Here is a 20,572-nt window from a genome sequence, read left to right as displayed (position 1 = left end):
TCAGAGCCCTGTAGTGTCTTATGCTCTGGCCAGGGTTGTTCCTGGCTGTATCATTCATACCCACATGGATGAGGAGCATGGGGTAGCAGACGGAGGGCTGGACAAGTTTTGGGATCCTTTCAGCCACATCTTGGATGTGGGCCCCTGGGAGGCAGCAGACCTTATAAGTTAGGGGATTGGGGTAGCAGATCACTCCCTCAGTCCCGCTCAGGAGGGAGTTGCCCACCATGACCACTTTGCATCTCTTCTTTGGGGGGGCTGGCTGCCTGCCTTCTTCCAGATTTGGTGCTTCCACTGATGATTCTGCTAGTGCTATGAGAAGCTCATTCCTGTTTTCCAGTTCCAGGGGAGGAGTAACGCTGGCTCATGCCTTGGGGCCAGAGATAACCATCTCCTAGGCAACTCCAAGATGGGACTCCAGGTCAGTATCATTGTTTTCCTTTCTTCTGCTGATAGGCTTCTGTGCTCTTACCTCTCCATTCTTCAGGTATAGGGCCTGGTAGTAATAATCAGTCTCCTGCTCATGGGCCCTGATGGTGTCAAGCCTGCTCAACTCTGCCTGGAGCTCCCTCATCTGGCACTCTAGAGACCTCACAAGGGAACATACCCCACAAACAGGGTGCCCTTGCTCTTGTTTCCAGATGGTGGCAGCTGTGCCAGGCAGCCCCACAGCCTGGAGCCACAGGCTCCATCTAGGTGGAGACCTCAGTGGTGCGAGGGGGAGGGGTATGGTTCTAGCAGGGGGAGAGGCAGGAATCTTCAGGGTATAGTGTGTCCCCACCACTTTATGATGTAGTCTAAGCTACTACCAAGTACTTGAGTGTCTGAGTTTGTGGGCTTGCTGCTCAGAGCCTTGTGCCCTTTCATGTGCCCTTCCACATGAAGTCCCATGTTAACTCATGCACCAGGCCCAGAGCATGCCTGTTTGCGTGCTCTGTTTGCATGGCTCCGGTTGCATGACTCCCTGGGGGACTGGACTAAATAGGAGCCGGGGGAGAAGACAGGGCATTACCCTCTTCAGCTCTGCTCAGCTGCTACTCTGCTGCTACCTAGCACCCATTCACCGTGGGCCCCAATTACCTCCCGGCTCCTCACTGGGGGTCAGGGACAGGGTCCGCCAGAGGGTCTGCCGGTGTCTTGTGCTCATGGGGGTGTGATGGGTTTACACCCATGCATTTCACACTGGAGCCAGTCCAGGTGATGTGGACAACTTGCAGCCACCAATCCTGGCTGGCCTGGTGGATCTACAGGTGGTTGGACTGGAGCCCCAGAAGTGCATGAATGGCACTGGTGATGGCATCCAGGTGCATGTCATTGGCATCCCTGCTGGGGTCTGGCTGGCAGCAGTGTGATAGCAGGAGGCCTGGGGCACCATCACTAACCTGGCCAGGCAACTGGACCATGTGGTGGGAATGCCAGGGCCAAGACTGACTTGGGTCAGATGGCAGTTGCTGCAGTGGGCCACATGATGAGCAGGTTGGCCAGCAGGAGCCTGGGGTGCTGGATGTCACTCCTGGGGCCTGGGGGTGGAGCAGCCATGGGGTGGTAGGCACAGGCTCCAGCGACAGAGCCTCCATGTGCTGGCCCAGTGCTCTGCAGGCTGCTCCAGGCCGGAAGGCAGGTGGCCAGGGAGCAGTGCACAGGACTGCTTTTTAAAGATGCCTGCTGGCCACAGGCAGCTATGGCTAGAGCCTTCAGCTGCTCCTGGCTGCTGCAGGGGCCTGGTGCAGGGCTAGAGGGGGTGGTAGCAGACTGCTGCCAGGAGCAGCAAATCTGTTCTCAAAACCCTGCACGTATAGATGCCTACCCAAGGTGGGTTTACTCCAAAGTAAATTACTCTGGAGTAAACCCATCCTGCAGCATTTGCACATGTAAATGTACCCACAGAGAACCTAATTTATCGTTTACTTAAAATTAAGCAAATGTATAGGTGATTCAGGCCCAGAGTGTCAGAAATCTTTATCTGTACTCACTTCATTATTCAGTTGGAACATATATATTGTAGACTTTCCTTTTCAGAGAAAAAGCCAGTGAGATAGGCCAGAAGTTCTCTACCTTTCTTGTAAACTGATGAAAATCCAGTACAATCAATAATACAGTGCCTATGTTCACAAGGACAACAGATATAAAGAAAGTAGACCAAATTAACAGCTATGCCAAAGGTTCTTCTTGGCCCCATCCACTATACTTAGATGGCTGAAGTATATTTCCAAGGAAATTCTGTTGCTCATGCTACTCAGAGATTGAAAAGCTATTCAGTTTTGCTTTCTTTTTTTCCTTCTCAAAATAATCCTAAAACTTGCAAACCTGAACTGAGCAATTCCTGATGCACAGTATTAATGGTGCAGTATCTCTTGATGGACTCCTCATCCTTCAGTAATAAATGGCTATTTAAATCAAGGGCATCAGAGAGAAAATATCAATATAAAATGAATGTGGAATTAAAGACTAGATGGTATGAGCTTGCTTGTCACATTAACCTTTCACTTCTTAAGCACCTCAGATCTCTATCAAATTAAACCTAGTCGGGTTTTTACTGATGCTTGCTGAAACTAAGTAAAGAGTTTCTGCTTTAGCAGAGAACCTTGCTGCTCCATTCTTTTACTCCACTTATCTTCTTAAATTTATATTTGCTCCTGGTAGCATGTGATGTTGAATAATCAGCCTGGGTCCAAGGTGCTTGAGAGAAATCTCAGAACTCAGTAAGACTGAGCAGTTCCAACTGCCTATGCATGTGCTTCTGTATCCACTACCCAGCTTTCCTGTCTCCAAACATAAGTCTCTTGTTGGTATAGTTTCCATTAACATTCCCCTAAAGCAGGAGGCTTGATTGGCTGTGACTGTAGGAACAGAGCCTCCAGCTTCCTCCTTGGTTCCAGTGACAGCTGCTGCACTCTGTCTGTAGACTCAGGCAAACACCTCTGCTTTGCTAATACTCAAATCATGTTTTCAAGCTTTTCTTCTTAATCAGGAGGGCTAATTTTTTTTTTACTTTGTAAAGTGAAATCTGAGATTCTGAAATCCTTGCACAGCTCATTGCATTCAGAGTAAAAGTGCCTTTGCCTTAATGTGGTCCTAAATGGAAAAGCCCAGTTAATTTTAATGAGCGTTAGATCAGGATCAAGCTAAATGAACAGAGGAGGATCAGAGGAAAATGTGATCCTGGAATATGTAATACACTACCCCTGTAAGCCCCAATATGTTCATTAGGGGCTTCGGTCAAGTCTGTTCAGCTGAACCTGCAGGGGTTAAGTTGTGGCCCCCATTGCTCCAATTGTAACACCAGCCAGAGTCTTGGGGCTACCCTTCCCTCTTCTAGCTTTTCCTGCCTGTCCCAGCAGGGAGCTGAGGGTAAGTGTGGGGCTGCATGGACATGTGGTCAGTGATGAGTGAGTGTGGTGCTGGGCATATATTACAGCTGTTGAGGAGGCCATGGGTGCACAGTTCAGTGGTGAGGGCATCCGTGTGGTATGGAGCCCGAGGGGCCCATGGCTCACCTTGAAGTGGCCTGCGAGCATGCAGTCTTGATTGGTATGGCCCATAGGGCATTCAGTTCCTGGCTGCTTAGAAGTTAGAAAGCCCTGGCTTAAGTTAATGGGAGCTGATGAGATTCTGAGCTATATATTATGTACCTTTTTTATACAGAACAACACTAGGGGTGGTTTACATTCCCCTGCCCGTTCTGTTAGCATGTCATAAAGGTGAACATAAAAATGATCATCTTTACTGTTCTTTTCTGCAATCCCATTCATTTAAATGGAAAGCAATACTGCTTTGAGTAGCAACTCTGAACAGATGCTTTTATTGTAACAGCCACAGAGGAATTTGGACTGTAAAATTATTTTTTTAATAGATGCAGCAATTTTGTTATAATAAACTTAAGATTGCTTTCCTTTCATTTATGTGTTTGGACAACTCATGGTACAATAATTACTGGTACTATTATAGAAAAGATCCAGCTGATTTCTGGATATAATAACACTTCAGAGCATTGTGCCCAAGCACATGCCTTTGTCCCCAGTTTGGATGCACTCATGTAATTGAACTGACTGGTCTGACCAAGGCTAAGAAATATTGGGATCAGTCATCTTTCTTTGCCTCTCTCCCTCTGAGGCAACTTAACTTGTTTTTGCATTGCCGGCTGTGTCTTTGTTTTTTTTTTTTTTTAATTCTGTATGAACATGCTGCCCTCTTTCCTAATATTTCTCAACTGTAGTCCTTGAATCATTATTCTCTGCAGACTGTTTTGGTCTGTGTTACCTCTGTTGTCATGTTGTCAGCAATGTCCTGTTGTGTATACCCCATGAAAACACCAAGTTGTCATGGCTTGATCTAAAAGCAGTTTCCCAAGCTTGGTCAAGATCTCTAACAGCTTAAATGAAAAACAAACAAAACCCACCCCTTCCCCAAAATGTCAGACTCCATAAATTATTATAAAAATAGTTTTAAAGCTACTGACAAATATGACAAGTAGGTACAGTTCAGTAGGAGAAACAGCCTTTAAATAGCTGTAAATTTACAGCCGTGAAAGAGGCCACAATAAACTTGCTAGTCCTGATTAACTGTCTCCAGTACCCTGAATAAAGATTTGGCTAATCTAGGCATTTATTTCAAAATCATCATCAGAATGCCCTGTGGCAGTGGATGGGCAGGAGAGAGAAAAGATACATCCCCTGTGGTATTTTTTTCTTGACCTCCATGTAAAATCCAAAACCTCCTTCCTTTTCCTAATGGCTGAGAGAACATCCCTGACAGGATGATCCTTCCTTTGCTTTCATCACCTTCATAGAGGAGACTTGCATTCCCTTGAAGGATTTTTTGTTCTGCCTCTGACATGGGAGAAGAAAATTCTTTCCTATCAACATTCATATTCTCCTCTTAGGGCACAGTTTTCCAGCCTTTCATGGTAACCTACTTGCAAAGGTTGGGAGCAACCCACTCCTTGCCAGGAAAGATGGGGTAGAGATTACTTCTGCATCCCAAGCTACCAGCAAATCTATTTCAAGAAAATCATAAAAATAGTTGTCTTATACATTCACGACCGTCTCTACTGTTATAAAAGCAGCATAGTTTGGATAAAACTGCGTGTATACATTTCAAGTAGCGTGCTTATTTTACTCCTTTGTTGACACTTATAAGCTTGAAATGTCTGTTTGTTTACTGAAAGCCTAGCAGCCAGGAAGCACAGTTTGGGTTGCTGGCATCTGTCTGCAAATGTTTGGACAATGAGCTTTGAAGATAAAAGGGTCACTGTTAAGCCTTTGAGGCTTGTCACTTGAACACCTACATGAACAGCTCTACAAAATGCACAGAGCAACCTCGACTATTCAGTTATTTTGATGAGAAGCACTTATCAACTAATGGAGGAATTATCCATGTGGAAATTATTGACAGGAAAACAATTTACTTAGTGAACGTTCTTTGACCATCTGTAGGGCAGGTCAGATAATGGGACCTGTTTATGCATGAATTATTTATTTGATACAATTATTAATTTTCCAAATTATTTGTGATTGTTATGGCACAAACCCTTTTGAAGAGTTTCACATTTTCACACACTATCTTAATGTCCAGCCATCCACCATAATGAAATGTAGGTTTCAGTGAATCATAGTATTATAGAAAGATAGGGCAAGAAGGGATCTGCAGCACACTGTAGATTCGCATTGCATTTTTAATCCACCAAGTCTCCTAAATCTGATGGGCCATCCAGTTGGGTGTCACCCATTTTATATTTGTGGCTTTGATGATTCTTCGTGAGGTATAGCACCTTGCATTTTTAAGCATTGAGGCCAAACTCCAAGTAGCCATTGTAACAAGAATTACTTGTAAGTCACTCAGTATGAAGACTTCTGTTTTCTTTAGCTTTTTTTAAAAGCTATTTTATAGCAAATGTATCCTAAGATCTCTGTATTTTTTCTACAGCAGATTTTCTGTCCTACAATTCCATCTCAACAGTTCTGATCTAAAGTCTATTGAAGGCAGTTGGTAGGAATCCTTCCGCTGACTTCACTGGACTAACAGTAGGACTATGCTCCTGTGTTTGCTTTCCATACTTTTGCTTCACATTCACATCTTTTCCACAACAGGCTTTACTCAGGTCTCACTTAATCAGACACAAGTTGTTCCTTAATGCTTTCCAAGTAAGTCCGTTCTCTACAAATGAAGGAATTTGTCAGAAGAAACCCCTACAAACCAAGAAATGTCCCAGAGACATGAGTTAATGATGCCTCAAATATCACACATATTTAAATAGTCAGGCTTTAAATCAGCCTCTCTCTCTCTCTCTCTCTCTATATATATATATATATATAAAGAGAGACTATTTGACGATTTAAATGTGTGTGTATGTGTGTGTGGGTGTATAAGTGTGTGTACACACATACACACATCACACACACACGCACACACACACACACAGACAATAGAGAGGGAAACTTTGATAGGAATCTAGTTTCCAGTCCACTCATTGTCTCTTCATTTTCATCCAGCAAAAGAATCAAGTTTTCAATTTTCATGCATAAAAATAGTATGTCCATGCTCTCCTGTGTTTGCTTTCCATGCTTTTGCTTTACATTCACATATTTTCCACAACATGCTTTACTCAGGTCTCACTTAATCAGATACAGGTTGTTCCTTAACACTTTCCAAGAAAGCCCATTCTCTACAAATGAAGGAATTTGTCAGAGATGAAATTCATACAAGCCATGAAATGTCCCTGAGACATGAGTTATTGATGCCACAAATAACACACATATTTAAACAGCCAGACTTTAAACCAGATGCTATCTATCTATCTATCTATCTATCTATCTATCTATCTATCTATCTATCTATCTATAACTTTGATAGGAATTTTGTTTCCAATCCACTCATTGTTTCTTCATTTTCATTCAGCGGAAGAATCAAGTTTTCAATTGTCGTGCATAAAAATAGCCTGTCTTTCACAAGTTTTGTGCACCTGAAGCTCTCACAAGCTCCCTGAAAGTTCTGTGTGTACATTATTTGGAAATTTGAACCCAGTGATATTTTTGGAACAATGGGAAAACATTTTTAAAGTATAAGGTGAAATGTGTCAGTCTTTACAAACATCACCAGCAGGCGTCTCCCATCCGTGACACAGTACACTCATTCTATAGTTGTAGAGGTTCTTACTGTGCCCAATTAACATTAAGGATGAGTCAGGTGAGGAAAATTGCTGTCTCAGATGTTTTCATTTCACCTTTCAGTTTCTAGCCAGTTGCACATTTTTGTATATAGCTCTTTTCTCGGGGCATCTTGCTGTCCTTCTGGAATTCAGCCTTGGAAAACTACCTCCGGACTTTTTGTGTTGGAGGAGGCAACACTGCAATCCTGCAGATTACAGCAATTTCAGTGTGCTTCATTTTATCACAACTGGATCACTTTGTCTGCTTATCTTAGTCTCCTCCTGTTTAATGCAGAATTTTCAGGCATTTTCACAACACAAGTACCAAGATAACCCGCTCATGTCGTTATGTATTCTGGTTTGTGTACATTCAATTTGGAAATCATTTCTGTGACCACGTCTCTCCAAATTTTCTGAAAATTAAAATGGTGTCTGTAATGCAGCATGATTAAGTCTGGCAGCAAACCTGGACATGCATATCAAAGTAATAATGGCTAATAGTTATTGTTGCATCTTTAAGAGATTTTAAGGCTTTCAGAGAGTCTTTTAGTAGCATAGTGTTTCCTGTTTTCAACTGTCAAGATATTAAGAAGGAGATTTAGCAGTATGACTTTAAAATTATTGTAATGTTGGTGAAACAAGATTACCACACAGAGAGAGGGCAGCCGAGGAGGCTATTTCATATAGTGGAGGCTATGAAAAACTATCGCTGTATTTAACAGATGAACAAAAAAGGCTGCAAGCAGAGAGGAAAGAGGATATTTAATGTCACAGCTAAACAGCCATCAAAAGACAATGGGTACATGGGCCCTCCTGTGGGCCAGAGAGCAGAAAATACAAAGCCATAGAAAGGTAATTGCTCTCATCCTGAGCTCTGAAGATTAGACCTATTTTCAAATACCCATTAAATATGCTCCTGAACAAGAGAATGCTCATGCTTAAAGCCATGTTTGTCAGCAGAGGGTTAAAAGAGAGAGACTCCTCATTCTTCAAAGAGGAAAGGAGGTGAAGGGGGAGCGTCTCATTTGTGTTCCCATAGAGAGATATTGTAAGAATTCAGCTGTTTTTTCTCTGTATTATTTTATATATGGTTTTCTTTACATAGCGCCTAGAAATATGGTAGACCCTATGCAAAGACTGAAGAGAAGGATCTGTTCCTGTGGGGTGGTTACATCTAAGGCCCAAATCCTGTGAGCTACTCCAAGCCTTTTGACCAGTATGCCTTCATCAGAATTCACTGAAGTCAGTGAGGATGAGCAAAGGCACAAGACTGTGCCCACAGTTAAGCAGCTAGCAGGATAACAGTTTATGCAGACGAAGCAATAGGGGAGAAGCAGAATATCATTTGTTTACCTGTTTAAGGAATACCTTATAGGGTATTAGAGGGCTCTTTTTCCAGTGTTCATGGGAAAATGAGTTCTGAGGTGTTTTGACATGTTAGTGTTACAATTAGAGGGAGCTGTAGATTTTTGGTGGTAAGGGCTTGTCCTTAGAAGGACTGGTTCCCATGAAAGACAGGTTTTGGAAAGTTAGATGGTGAGTTTTTGACAATTATTTTCTACAGACAATAGATTGTTCAAAGTTTGAATGTACTGCAATGATCTTGTCAGCCATAATATCACTGCTTCAACCCCAGTATCATCTTTCTGGCTAGGTTGAACATTTTTTCAGATTATGGTCTTGAAGTTAGACCTGAAATATTTGAAGGAAGGATACCTTAGAAAAGGTTGGCATTAGCATTAGATTGGCAGTGTTGTGGCCAAGATTAAATTTTTACTTAAAATCAAAGTAAAGAAGATGGGTTGCAACTACATTAATGTGGGATATGCTTAAGAAGAAGAGGTAATAAGTTAAATTTAGTATGACAACTTAAACGAAGTTGAGTGCGTGCGAGGCAAAAAGTAAAGGTTTTCAGTATGCTGGGGTGATCTAGAAAACTAAGTGAAGGATTAACAAATAAATGGGAAAAAGTAAGCTGCTGTCTCAAAGCAGTGAAATTAAGCCCATTCCAAGAAAAATCTAGAAAGGACATATCATCTTAGAAATAGCCCTTTGGCAGCTACTGTATATGACAGCTGGAAGGTGTTGCTGTTGTCAAAGTGGCTAGAGGAAGGATTAGACCAACCATACTTCAAATGCTGATGATTTAACACTAAATTAAATGCTACTACATAGTATTCTTGGGTCTCCTCCTCTTTGAAATGACATTTCTTTATAAGGTTTAACAGATAATGTAGGGACAAAAAACAAACCAGGTTAAAAAAAGGAAAAAGAAAGAGGACCAAAGAAAACATCAGTTCAGAGTTGGAACTGAAGTAAAGTTTGAGTGGAGTTACAATAGAGGAAAGGTAAATAGAAGCAAGAGAGTGGAATTAGAAAGGCTAGAAAGGCAGTTTGGCAAAAGACTAAACTGAGATCACTTACAGTCAAACTAAATAATCAGAGATAGAGAATCACCAGCCGTGGAAAAATGCACTTTTAGTGTTTTAACGATAGCTTTGAGTTAAAGAGGGAGCTTCTGAAAAGGGAAAAGAAGAATTCAGAAAATCCATCAGAGTTAGACAGCTGCAACAACTAACAGAGATCAACATTTCTTCCATTTTCTGCACATAGGTATTTTGTTGTAACTTCTTGCCTGAAAATTGTGGTATGGCTGAAAACTAGGCTTGTTTGCCTCATAAAACATGGAAGGTAATACATTGTCAGTGAAATCACAATTGAACTGAAGTAGAATCATCTGTTTGCTGTTTTGTTTTAAATTTATTGTTAGAAACTTTCCATTGCAAGTTAAAAAAACAGTTAAAAATAGAAATTATGATATCTATGTTAAATTACAGAGGAGAAACATCTAAAAAACAGAATTTTCTGTTAGCAACCCAGACATCCAGTAGACTGGAAGGAAAAGGAAAATGTTTTGAAGAGGTGTTCTACTTTGTACAAAATACTTAACTTGTTGGGGAGAGTAAGAATGGCCCTTCAGCATGGGGATTAAGGCACTGCCCCAGGCATCAGACTGAATTCAGGGAATATTTAATTATTTATAAAGAGTAGAACATCTCCAGCAGGAGAAATTATGAACACGTATCAACAGAATACCCAAGAGTTTGGCAGTCGGGGGCACTCAAGTAGGCCTAGGACATGCAAATTAAAATAATTATAAACAGAAAAAGGAATTATACCAGGGTCTCCAGCATTGTGGGTCAGTGTACTAGGTCCTGGGCTCAACTATCCACCTCCCCAGCCAGTAGTTTTGAGAAGATGTCACTCCTCACATGTTTTCCAGCCCAAACTGTTTGGCAATTTTGCATTAAATTTACAAATAGTTTTGAGAAACCAAAACTCTGCTTTTTGGCAAATATGTTATTTGCCTTTAAATAAATGTCCATCTCTAGTGGTTATTGTCTTCACGTAAGCAGAAACTAGTGCTGCAGCTGCCAGTTTTTTCTTAAAAAGACAAAAAAAAAAAATCAACTGAGTCTATGTTTTCTAAGATGCCATGATATTTACAGGCATATGGTTGCCAGCTGCTGTCAGACTCTCACTCCAACAGGCCAAGTTCCATATTGTTATGTTCAGTGTCAGTTTGCCATATATTAGGTTTAAACCAAGTATGAAGGAAGAATAGCACTAGAACTTTAAGAGCCTCTGTTTATCATTCTTGCTTTCTTGCCACATTGAAAATAATATTAGAGTTTAAAATGATCATTAGCTCTTGGGCTGCTTGTTTTCAGGGTGTTCATTTTTCATACTGTCCAATATATTTAAGGAAAAATGCCAATCATATTACTGATACATCAGTACTGGGCAAAATGAGAAAAACACTTTGTTCTGCTGCTTTTCCTGACTGTTCCTGTGCATGCAAGTGAAGGTTATAGTGGTTACAGAGATCATTCTAATATACTAAAGGGCTTAGTCTGTCTGTCTGTCTGTATATCTGTCTGTCCATAATGCTTTGCAGCAACTGTACATGCACCCCCGAGAGGGCTGGTGGCGATTGGCTGGGCAGACTCCACCTCGGGCAGGGAGGCCATTGGATGCCCCGCTGCTCCAGGGGAAGAGGTGGAGGTGGGTGAGGAGGAGGGAGCTGCTGCTGTCACCACCACCGCCACCTCAGGCAGAGAGGTGGTTGTGGTTGCTCAGGGGGAGAAGGCATTAGGCAGAGGCAGGCAGCGGGGAGGGAGCTACTGCCACCAACACCACTGCCACCACCTCAAGCAGGGAGGTGGTTGCAAGCCCTGCTGCTCCTTTCCCCCAGCTCGCCTCTGCCTCCAACACCACCTCAGGCAGTAGGGGTGTGCAAAACAGGCCATAGTGGATTCAGATTTGGCCTGAATTGGGGACAGTGATTTGATTTGTTGATTCAGATCAGTGTCCCCAATTCGATTCTGCCAAATCTGAAGATTCAATGCTGATTCAGACAATCAGCGATTCGGCCATAGAAACAGCTTTAAATGTTTTTTCTACCTACCTTGAGGTACCAGGCACAGCTCGTGAATGCTGCAATGCTGGGGCAGATGTAGCGTCCCACAGGAGCATGGGGAGAGGCAGTTGCAAGCCCCACTGGTCTGGGGGAGAAGGTGAGCAGGGAAGGGAGCTGCTGCCACCAGCACCTCAGGCAATAAGGCGGGGGAAGCCCCACTGCTCCGGGGCAGGAGGTGGAGGTGAGCGGGGAGGAAGGGAGCTGCTGCACTGGAGGCTGGAGAAGAAATGCCCATCAAGAATGATGGGCAGGGCGTGCCTCCAGCAGAGCGAGTCAAGTGGGTGCAGAGTGGGGAGGAGGGGGGTGGGTGGGTGCTGTGGGGCTGGATGTGGAGTGGTGGGGTCATGGGGCCGCATGCAGAGTGATGGGGGGGGTGGGAGGGTGCACGGGGCCAGATATGGAGCGGGGGCCAAGGGGGAGTGCGGGTTGCACATGGCCAGATGCACAGTGGCAGCAGCACAGGCCAGAGGGTGGTGGCAGTGGCTGCCACGTGCAAGCTTGCCCCCCCCACACTGTTCCTAGGAAGTCATGGCAGCGGCGCGGGGTGTTGGGTGCCAGTGCTCTTCCCCACCCCCGCCATTTTTGATGAGCAATTGGCTAGTAGTAAAGATAACCCAGACCTCATTCCTAAGATAGTTTCATAGATTTCATAGACATTAGGACTGGAAGGGACCTTGGAAGATCGAGGCCAACCCCCCGCCCTGGGGCAAGAAGTCAGCTGGGGTCATAGGATCCCAGCAAGAAAAACATCCACATTTTTCTTGAAGGCATTCAAAGTAGGTGCTTGAACCACCTCTGGCGGCAGGCTATTCCAGACCTTGGGGGCTCAGACAGTAAAGAAGTTCTTCCTTATGTCCAGCCCGAAACGGCCCTGCAGGAGTTTATAAACGTTTGACCTAGTCATCCCTTGGGGTGCTCTGGTGAACAAAAGTTCCCCCAGATCCTGGTGAACCCCCCTTATAAACGTATAGTTGCTACTAGAGGTGGCCATCAGATCACCCCTGAGCCTGCACTTTTCCAGACTGAAGAGTCCCATAGCTCTCAGCTTCCCCTTGTAAGGTCTGTTTTCCTCACCTCTGATCATGGTGTTGAGCCTCTGATGCACACTTCCTTCCATAAATGCTTACCCTGACTAATTGACTTATAAATGCTTATGCTGACAGCCAGTATTGACTGATCATAGAAGCCTTAAGGGCCTTGTTACACCTTATGCTGTGAGTTGTAGAAATGTTGATCGGTGTTAGTGCTAGCTTAGAGTTTAGAACAGTCACACCTAGAAACTTCCTCTGACTGTCCCCCACCTGCACAGCTGTGACTTGCCACTAAAGGCCTGGTGAGCAGGGTTAGGACTAGGAGATGTAGCTATGAGTTGCCACTAGAGGGCTTGTGAGCTGGGACAGGTTTCTATCCCTGTTCTTTGCTGGTGGATACGACAGATCCTGGGATACTGAATGACTTCAACTTGTGTGGTACATCTGTAGTGAGTCACCAAAACTTAATGGAACAGGAGCTAGATAGTGCAGATCAGAGATAATCCTGCCCTGGAGTGGTGTAACATTGAGTTGCATACTGAGTGCTTAAACCCACTTAAAGTTGTTAATGTGTGGACAATCCAGAGGTTAAGAGCTCCAGGAGCTGCCCCAAATTACTGTGCAACAAGCTCTTAAAACAATCTTAAAAGGTTATCTGATCCATCCCTCTGCTATAAACAGCAGACCATCCCTGACAAAAGTTTATCTTGCCTGTTCTAATCCTTCTGCAGTAGGGATACCACAACTTCCCTAGGTGGTCTGCTCCCATACTTAACTGTCCTAAGATTTAGAAATGTTTCTCCTGATATCTAATTTAAACCTTCCTAGCTGTAAACATGGGTGAAAACCTCTTGTCCTGTGTTTGGTACATATGGAGAATATTTGATCATTGTTCTTTCTCGTAACAACTTTTAATACTTAAAGAATATTATCATGATCATTCAGAGGTCTGTTTTCTAGACTAGATAATCTTAATGCATTCAACCTACCCTCATAGATCACGTTTTCTAAATTGCTTATGGTATTTTTCCTAAAGTGGGGTGTTCAGCATTGGACCCAGTAATCCAATGGAATCCTCACCAATGCTGTGAACAACAGAATATTTACCTCTTGTATCATCCATATCACACCCTTTTGGCACATCCAGAAAGAGATATTCCTTTTTTGGCAACAGCATAATATTGACTCCTATTGAATTCGTGGCCCACTATAAACTGAAGATCCTTTTCTACATTCCTTCTGTTTAGCCAGTTTTTCCATATTCTGTATTTGTGCATCTGATTTTTTTCCTACCTGAATGTAGTGCTTTGCACTTGTCTGATACTGTTGATTTACACACCGTCAAGTCTGTTACTAGAATTTTGTCTTGTATGTGCAAGATTCCCATAAAATATAACCTGAATTTCAGCTCTAAAGATCATTAATGTTTATTTACCAATATCTTGTTATTTTATTTATTAAGTTTGTCACTAAACTCTGCTTTGCATAAACTCATGCTTGCTCATGCATACTTTATGAATATAGAAATTAGTATCTCATTAACTTGGTAATTAGGCCAAAGATAAACAGCTGTTTGGTTGCCATGTGGGGCAAAATTTCTATTGAAGTTCCTTACCTTCCATACGTAGTTGTTTTTCTGGAATATTTACCCTAGAAAATAAAATATGTTGTAATTTTGAGCCAAATTTAAACTCAGTGTAAAGTGGGAAAAGGTTGCATGCATTAGCTATTAGATTTATGCATTATCTTTTTTAAGTAATATCATTTTTATTTATTATCTATTTGTGTTGTCACAGTGTTTAGTGGATCAAATAAAGTTCTATACACACACAGAACAAAACCATGGTCCCCGCCTCAAACAACTTGCAGTTTAAGAAGAAAACAGATGATACAAACATAGAGGAGGGTTCTAGGAAATGATGAGATTGTTTAGTTCAGTTTGTTTTAATTGGTAAATGCTGAACCTGTACTCAAAGATTTTTGGATATATAAGACTTTTAAAATCTTGATATATATTAAAAGTTCCTTTTGCAACATAAACAGTTGTGAAATGTAGTGCTTTGTGATATTTAAATATTAGACCATTTATCTGGAGTAGCTGCTCGTCTGCAGGCCAGATCTGGCTATATCATCCAGCTCACAGGGTTCCCCATGGGTCTGGAAATTTGGCAGCAGGGGAGCAATGGTAGCATTAATTGCCAATCTCCTGCTGCCACATTTCCAGACCTCTGCAAGGGCAGGCTGGTATGTGGCTGGATCCAGTATGTAGGGTTGGACTAGTGCATGGGGCTAGGCCAACATGCTGGATTACACACAGGGACCAACCCTGTCCTTCTTTTCTAGCTTGTGGGGCTGGGAAATTGATTCAGTTCGGAGGAGATTCAGCCCAATTTGGCAGCTGAATCTCCAAATCTAAATCAAATCAGGAACCCCATCAATCTCTCTAAATCAAATCAGAAGCCTCCAATTCAATTTGGAGAGATTCTATGATTCAGAAATAGACACAGCTTTATATGTTTTTTCTACATACTTCAAGGTACCGGGCAGCCCCTGAGTGCTGAGATAGTGGGGCAGATGGAGCATCCCACAGGAGCGCAGGGGAGTCCCCAGCATGTTTGATGGTGAACCCGGAAGTAGAAGTGGACCGGAAATACATTCTATCCTGCTGTAGTCTTTCTGAGTTCCTTGTAACAGAAGAATTGCTCTAAAATTTTCCATCATAAAGAAACAAGTAAGAGCTTAGAGCTGGAATTTTTTGAGAGGGGCTTTGTGTCTATAAAGGTTGAGAACTACTGTCCAAGCACATCATCCATTTTGGGGTGATTTAAGAAAGGTCACTTTTGCTTTCCCAAGGTGGCATGGCAAGTTGTATGCAAAGATTCCTACATAAAATGTAAGCATCTTTTCATCTTGGGATACATGGAAGAAAGAACAACATTGTCCCAGGTGAAAATAACACATATTTTATTATGCACAGATCCAGCAGAAACAGGATTTTTGGGTCACTTTTTCAATTTGTTAAAAATTTTCCCTCTCACATCTCTCCAAGATAAAATGGAACTTATGAATGTACTTGGACCTTCTGCTTATATGAATTGGAGTATTTGTAATACTGGGAAGAAATTAAATGCCACCTTTAAGATTATTAAGGGCAAAAAGAGGTTACTAAGTGGATCTTCATCTCAGAATCCAGAAACCTGTTCATGTGCTATGTGTAGCTTGTCATCTAACTAAAAATGATGGAATGACTGAATATTCTCAAGTTTCTTTCTGCCCAAGTCATATTTTTTAACTGATTGCTGTAGCCTTTTGCGTCATCTTTAGAAATGGAAAATATGTCATTATAGTTGGGTTTTTTCCTTGAGGAAACAGAATGTACCACAGTTGGAAAGTTTTCAGGTTTTCATCAGCTGCTCTTGAAAAAACATATGATCACACCATGGGTGCTCTGAATCTCACCAGCTGAAAATGAAGAAATGAATTGCAGAATGCTTTAAGATGTGAGGCATTGGGAAGACTACATGTATTCAAGCCTATTTCTTCCCCTTATAAATGATGGTTGTATTTTCTGAAGCAGAAACTGTAATGATAGTGTCTAGTAGAGGAAAAATCTTTGGTGAGAAATATTGGGTATTTTACTGAGAGTAAAAATGGTCTGGAAGCTGATTTGTAGTTTATCTAAATTTCTCAGGATGCTATTAAATATTCACAAATACATAACAGGATATAGGATATGTTTTTGATATTGAAGTTTGCATTAAATATTAGAACAAGGCAAATATTTAAAAGAGAGATTTGTATATGATCGTTTCCTTTGCTGAAGTATTGATGCCATTTGAAGTCAAAGGAATCCTCAGGTGCTAGATCCTATTAACATTTTTATTATTTGTCAGTTGAACCTGATCACGCCTCCAAGATCTGTATATGGATTTTCCCATATAGAGGAGAGCCTTGATCAGCATCATCATCTTCCCTTTTCTCATCTGCCCAACACAGATCCCAAGGGTCCATGAACGTGAAAGAAGCAGGGAGTAAATACATTAGTAGAGGAAAGGATGAAGTGGGATAAGACATACTTATTCTCCCTCAACAGGGGTCTAAAAGGAAATTTAATACAGCCTAAGGCTTTAATGGGTTTCCATGCCTTGCTCCCAAATTGTGTCTGTGATTGAGATCCTTATGTAAAGACAGTTGCCAGCTACAGAAGTCTTACTAAGGGTGCATGAAGTTACATGTTGTTCTTAGACAATACTAAATCTGTAGAAAGTTAAGCAGTGTTAAAGTTAGAACATGCTGTTAACAGTTGAATGTTTTTTGCTTGCACAGCTCTGGCTTCCCACCAGAGGGCTGGTGAGCAGTGCTGTGGCTAGGAGCCAGGACACCTGGGCTCCAAACCTACTCTGGATGGCAAGGAGGGGGTGAGGCTCAGTTTGCTGTGTCCTGAGATGTTGGGGGACTGCAAATTGCTTGTTTTGTCTCCATGGACCAGAGTGAAGTTAGCTAGCATGGCACAGAGTTAACCCTCACCCAAAGTGGGAATTTGAGAAGTTCAGGGGGCACTTAGTGTGGGTTAACCAAGTCTAACATGTAGACACTCTCTTTTTATGAGCCCTTAGTACGGCCTAAACGTAATATGCAACTTCACCCTAACATGTATCCAATGCAGCTGTGCTGCCAGCCGGCTTCTGCAGACTAAATAATGGCCTTGAGGACTCTATATGGATGACACCGATCTCTTTCAGCAGGTATGACATGAATTAGGAATGCACCCTATTTTCCTCAGTCGAGTAACTTGAGGATGGCATCTTTGCAGATGTTCCCTTCCTTAGCCCCTATTCTTTCCTGAGCAAGGGCTTTGCATGACACAGCCCATTATTCATAGATTTAATAGATTTCATAAACATTAGGGCTGGAAGGGACCTCGGAAGATCATTGAGTCCAGCCCCCTGCCCAAAGGGCAGGAAGTCAGCTGGGGTCATATGATCCCAGCAAGATAAGCATCCAAATTTTCCTTGAAGTTGTTCAATGTAGGTGCTTGAACCACCTCTGATGGCAGGCTATTCCAGACCCTGGGGGCTCGGAAAGTAAAGAAATTGTACCTTATGTCCTGCCTGTACGGTCTTGCAGTAGTTTATAACCGTTTGACCTCATCATCCCTTGGGGCACTCTGATGAACAAATGTTCCCCCAGATACTGGTGGTCACCCCTGATAAGCTTATAGGTGGCCATCAGATCACCCACCCCTGAGCCTGTGCTTTTCCAGGCTAAAGAGCCCCATAGCTCTCAGCCTGTCATTGTAAGGTCTGTTTTCCTGACCTCTGATCATGGGTGTGGCTCTTCTCTGGACTCTCTCAAGCTTCTCCACATCCTTTTTAAATTGTGGGGCCCAAAACTGGACGCAGTACTCCAGCTGCGGCCTCACCAAGGCTGAGTACAAGGGGACAATGACGTCCCGGGATTTGCTTGAGAAGCATCTATGGATGCAAACTAGTGTTTTGGTTGCTTTACTAGCCACAGCATCGCATTGAAGGCTCATGTTCATCTTGTGGTCAATGATGACCACCAAGTCTCTTTCTTCTGTAGTGCTAGCCAGTGTAGCACTGGTGAGCCTATAAGGATGCTGCAGGTTTTTCCTCCCAAGGTGGAAAATCTTGCATTTTTCAGTGTTAAACACCATCAGGTTCGAGTCCGCCCATTTGCTGAGCCTGTCCAGGTCAGCCTGGATCGCCTTCCTGTCTTCAGGTGTGGATGCTTTGCCCCAGAGTTTGGTGTCATCGGCGAACTTGGCCAGTTCGCTTCTGACTCCAATGTCCACATCATTAATGAAGATGTTAAACAATATGGGTCCAAGGACAGAGCCTTGGGGGACCCCACTGGTCACGGGGCACCAAGACAATTGATTTCCATCAATTACCACCCTCTGGGTCCAACCACAGAGCCAATTTCCCAGCCAGGGAATCATGGTGGACCCAAGGCCACAATTGGCCAGTTTCACCAAGAGGTGAACATGGGATACCAGATTGAAGGCTTTTTTGAAGTCAAGGTATATGACATCAATCTCTTCTCCCTTGTCCAGGTGATAGGTCATCTGGTCATAAAAGGAAATGAGATTGGTCAAGCAAAACCTACCTGCAACAAACCCATGCTGGCTATTCCTCAGGATGTTGGTGTTGGCCAGTCCATTAATAGAGATGGCTGTGCCCTCCTGGCCTTGAGCAGCTGCTTGTGTGCTGCTTTGGCTTGGGCGGTCAATGATGGATGTACTGGTGTTCTGTGTGGCCCCTGAGGTAGGTATATATCACCTTAGTGGCTGCCCCCACACTTGCCTGCTATGACTTTGAATGTAATACCAGTGGCAGGGAAACCTCTAGAGGTCCCTCAGTGGTGGGTAGTCCGCTTGACGGCTGCCCGTGGGGCTCCACCTCCTCTATACCCCTGCCTTACACCAACCTCTGGCAGGCCACTAGGTCTTGAGGTGGCTGTTCCTCTGATATGGCTGCATCCTTGACCTTGATACTTCCCATAGGCTTCGTGTCCTGAGCATTTTTCCCCTACCGTGGTCCACAGATCTACTATCTTGCCTAAGCCTGGCCTCAACGCCCTCGGGGACACCTCAAATCAGGGAAAACACAAGACCAAAACAAAAAAAAGAGGAAGGAAGGAAACAGCAATGCCGACATCCCTCTGTTGCCCTCAGTTTCCTGAGCCAGGTCCTTCCTAGGCTAAGAGACTTAATTCTTGCATCTTGCTCACCATGTCACCACAGAACCTCCAAAAAGAGAAAATGAAAAAAATGAATGAAACAAAAAAATACAGCTGAGGGGGAAGGGGGGGTGTCTATTAGGTTGCTTCCTGGCCTTACGGTCAGGGTACAATGGGGTCTGCTTGTTGCTCCCCCAATGGGGTTTTCTTCGCCTCTGTCCCCGCCAACCTATCTTCTGTACCTGGTACCTGGGAACATTCGGGGGGATGACCCGTTGTCTCTCCTGGGCTTGCTATGGCTCCTTCTTCTGGGCCATTGCCTCTCTCATGCTGTTGAGTGTGGCTTGCAGTGCTGTTCTCGCTTAGCACTGTCTGCAGTGTCCTGCCTTCAGCGTCCTGCGGTCCTCCGGGCTTGAGTCCTCCACCGCCCATACTGCGAGCTGCTGGCACCTCTGTTGCTGCCCCCTTTCCAGATTCTTCTTCCCTCCGTGTGCACTGGCCACTGCCAGTGTAGAGAGTCTCCACTGACTCTCCTCCCTCTCCCATTCCTCCCGCGGCAGTCTTTTTTATTTCCGCCGGCCGGTGATTGTTGATGATGTCACCAGCTGGTCTCAGCTGAATAAAGGCATGGCTTATAACCCACGCGGGCTCCTCTCTTCATTCTTTCAACTCTGTGTTTCCTGTTGCTGGTAAGTAGTTCTCTTTTTTTTTTGCATTTTTTTTACATGGCCCCTACTCCTGGAGCCCCCCGGTGCGGCTTGGGGCCCTTTTGTATGACTGCTCCTGGGACAATGGCCATATACTGTACAAAATTTGCCACAAATATGTGGCCAAAGTGAGCTTACTATTACTTTCTCCTACTTGTGCATTCCTTCAGTGTATTCAAGGCTCACTAGTGCAAATGTTCACAAGAAGTGTATTTTTAGCTTGGATGCTTGCAATTTTCACAAAAACCACATCTTAATATTTGCTTTCTAAGAGCCTTGTGTATAATAAGAAATGATGCCAACTGACTTTTGTGATCAATCACAATTAAGCAACACAATTCAAATTTTTACATAGCAAGCTGCAAAGTAAATGATATACAGGAAACATTCTGCAGAATAATTTTAAATAATAAATTTAAGAGAATAGTGGCATTTGCAAAAAGGAAAAAGATGTGGCATTCATCAAATGAGATGTTTGTAATGAATTACTTGCTCATCTCCTAAT

General features: G+C 43.3%; 1 long non-coding RNA gene across 4 annotated transcripts in view; it reads left to right on the top strand.

The window, feature by feature from the left end:
• Positions 1-224: 224 nt before the first annotated feature.
• The window catches only part of LOC109283552 (uncharacterized), a 60,312-nt gene continuing 39,964 nt past the window's right edge, over positions 225-20,572 (top strand). For 2 of the 4 annotated variants that reach the window (XR_002090752.2, XR_002090750.2), the window contains exon 1: positions 226-421. This is a non-coding gene — a long non-coding RNA (uncharacterized LOC109283552). Of the gene's footprint in view, positions 422-20,572 lie in introns of all 4 variants that reach the window. The other 2 variants (XR_002090749.2, XR_009462356.1) reach the window with 2 other exon arrangements.

This window comes from Alligator mississippiensis, chromosome 5, assembly GCF_030867095.1.
Source record: "Alligator mississippiensis isolate rAllMis1 chromosome 5, rAllMis1, whole genome shotgun sequence".
NCBI lineage: Eukaryota > Metazoa > Chordata > Crocodylia > Alligatoridae > Alligator > Alligator mississippiensis.
The sequence above is the reverse complement of the archived record's forward strand: the minus strand, read 5'-3'. Positions and strand labels throughout refer to the sequence as shown.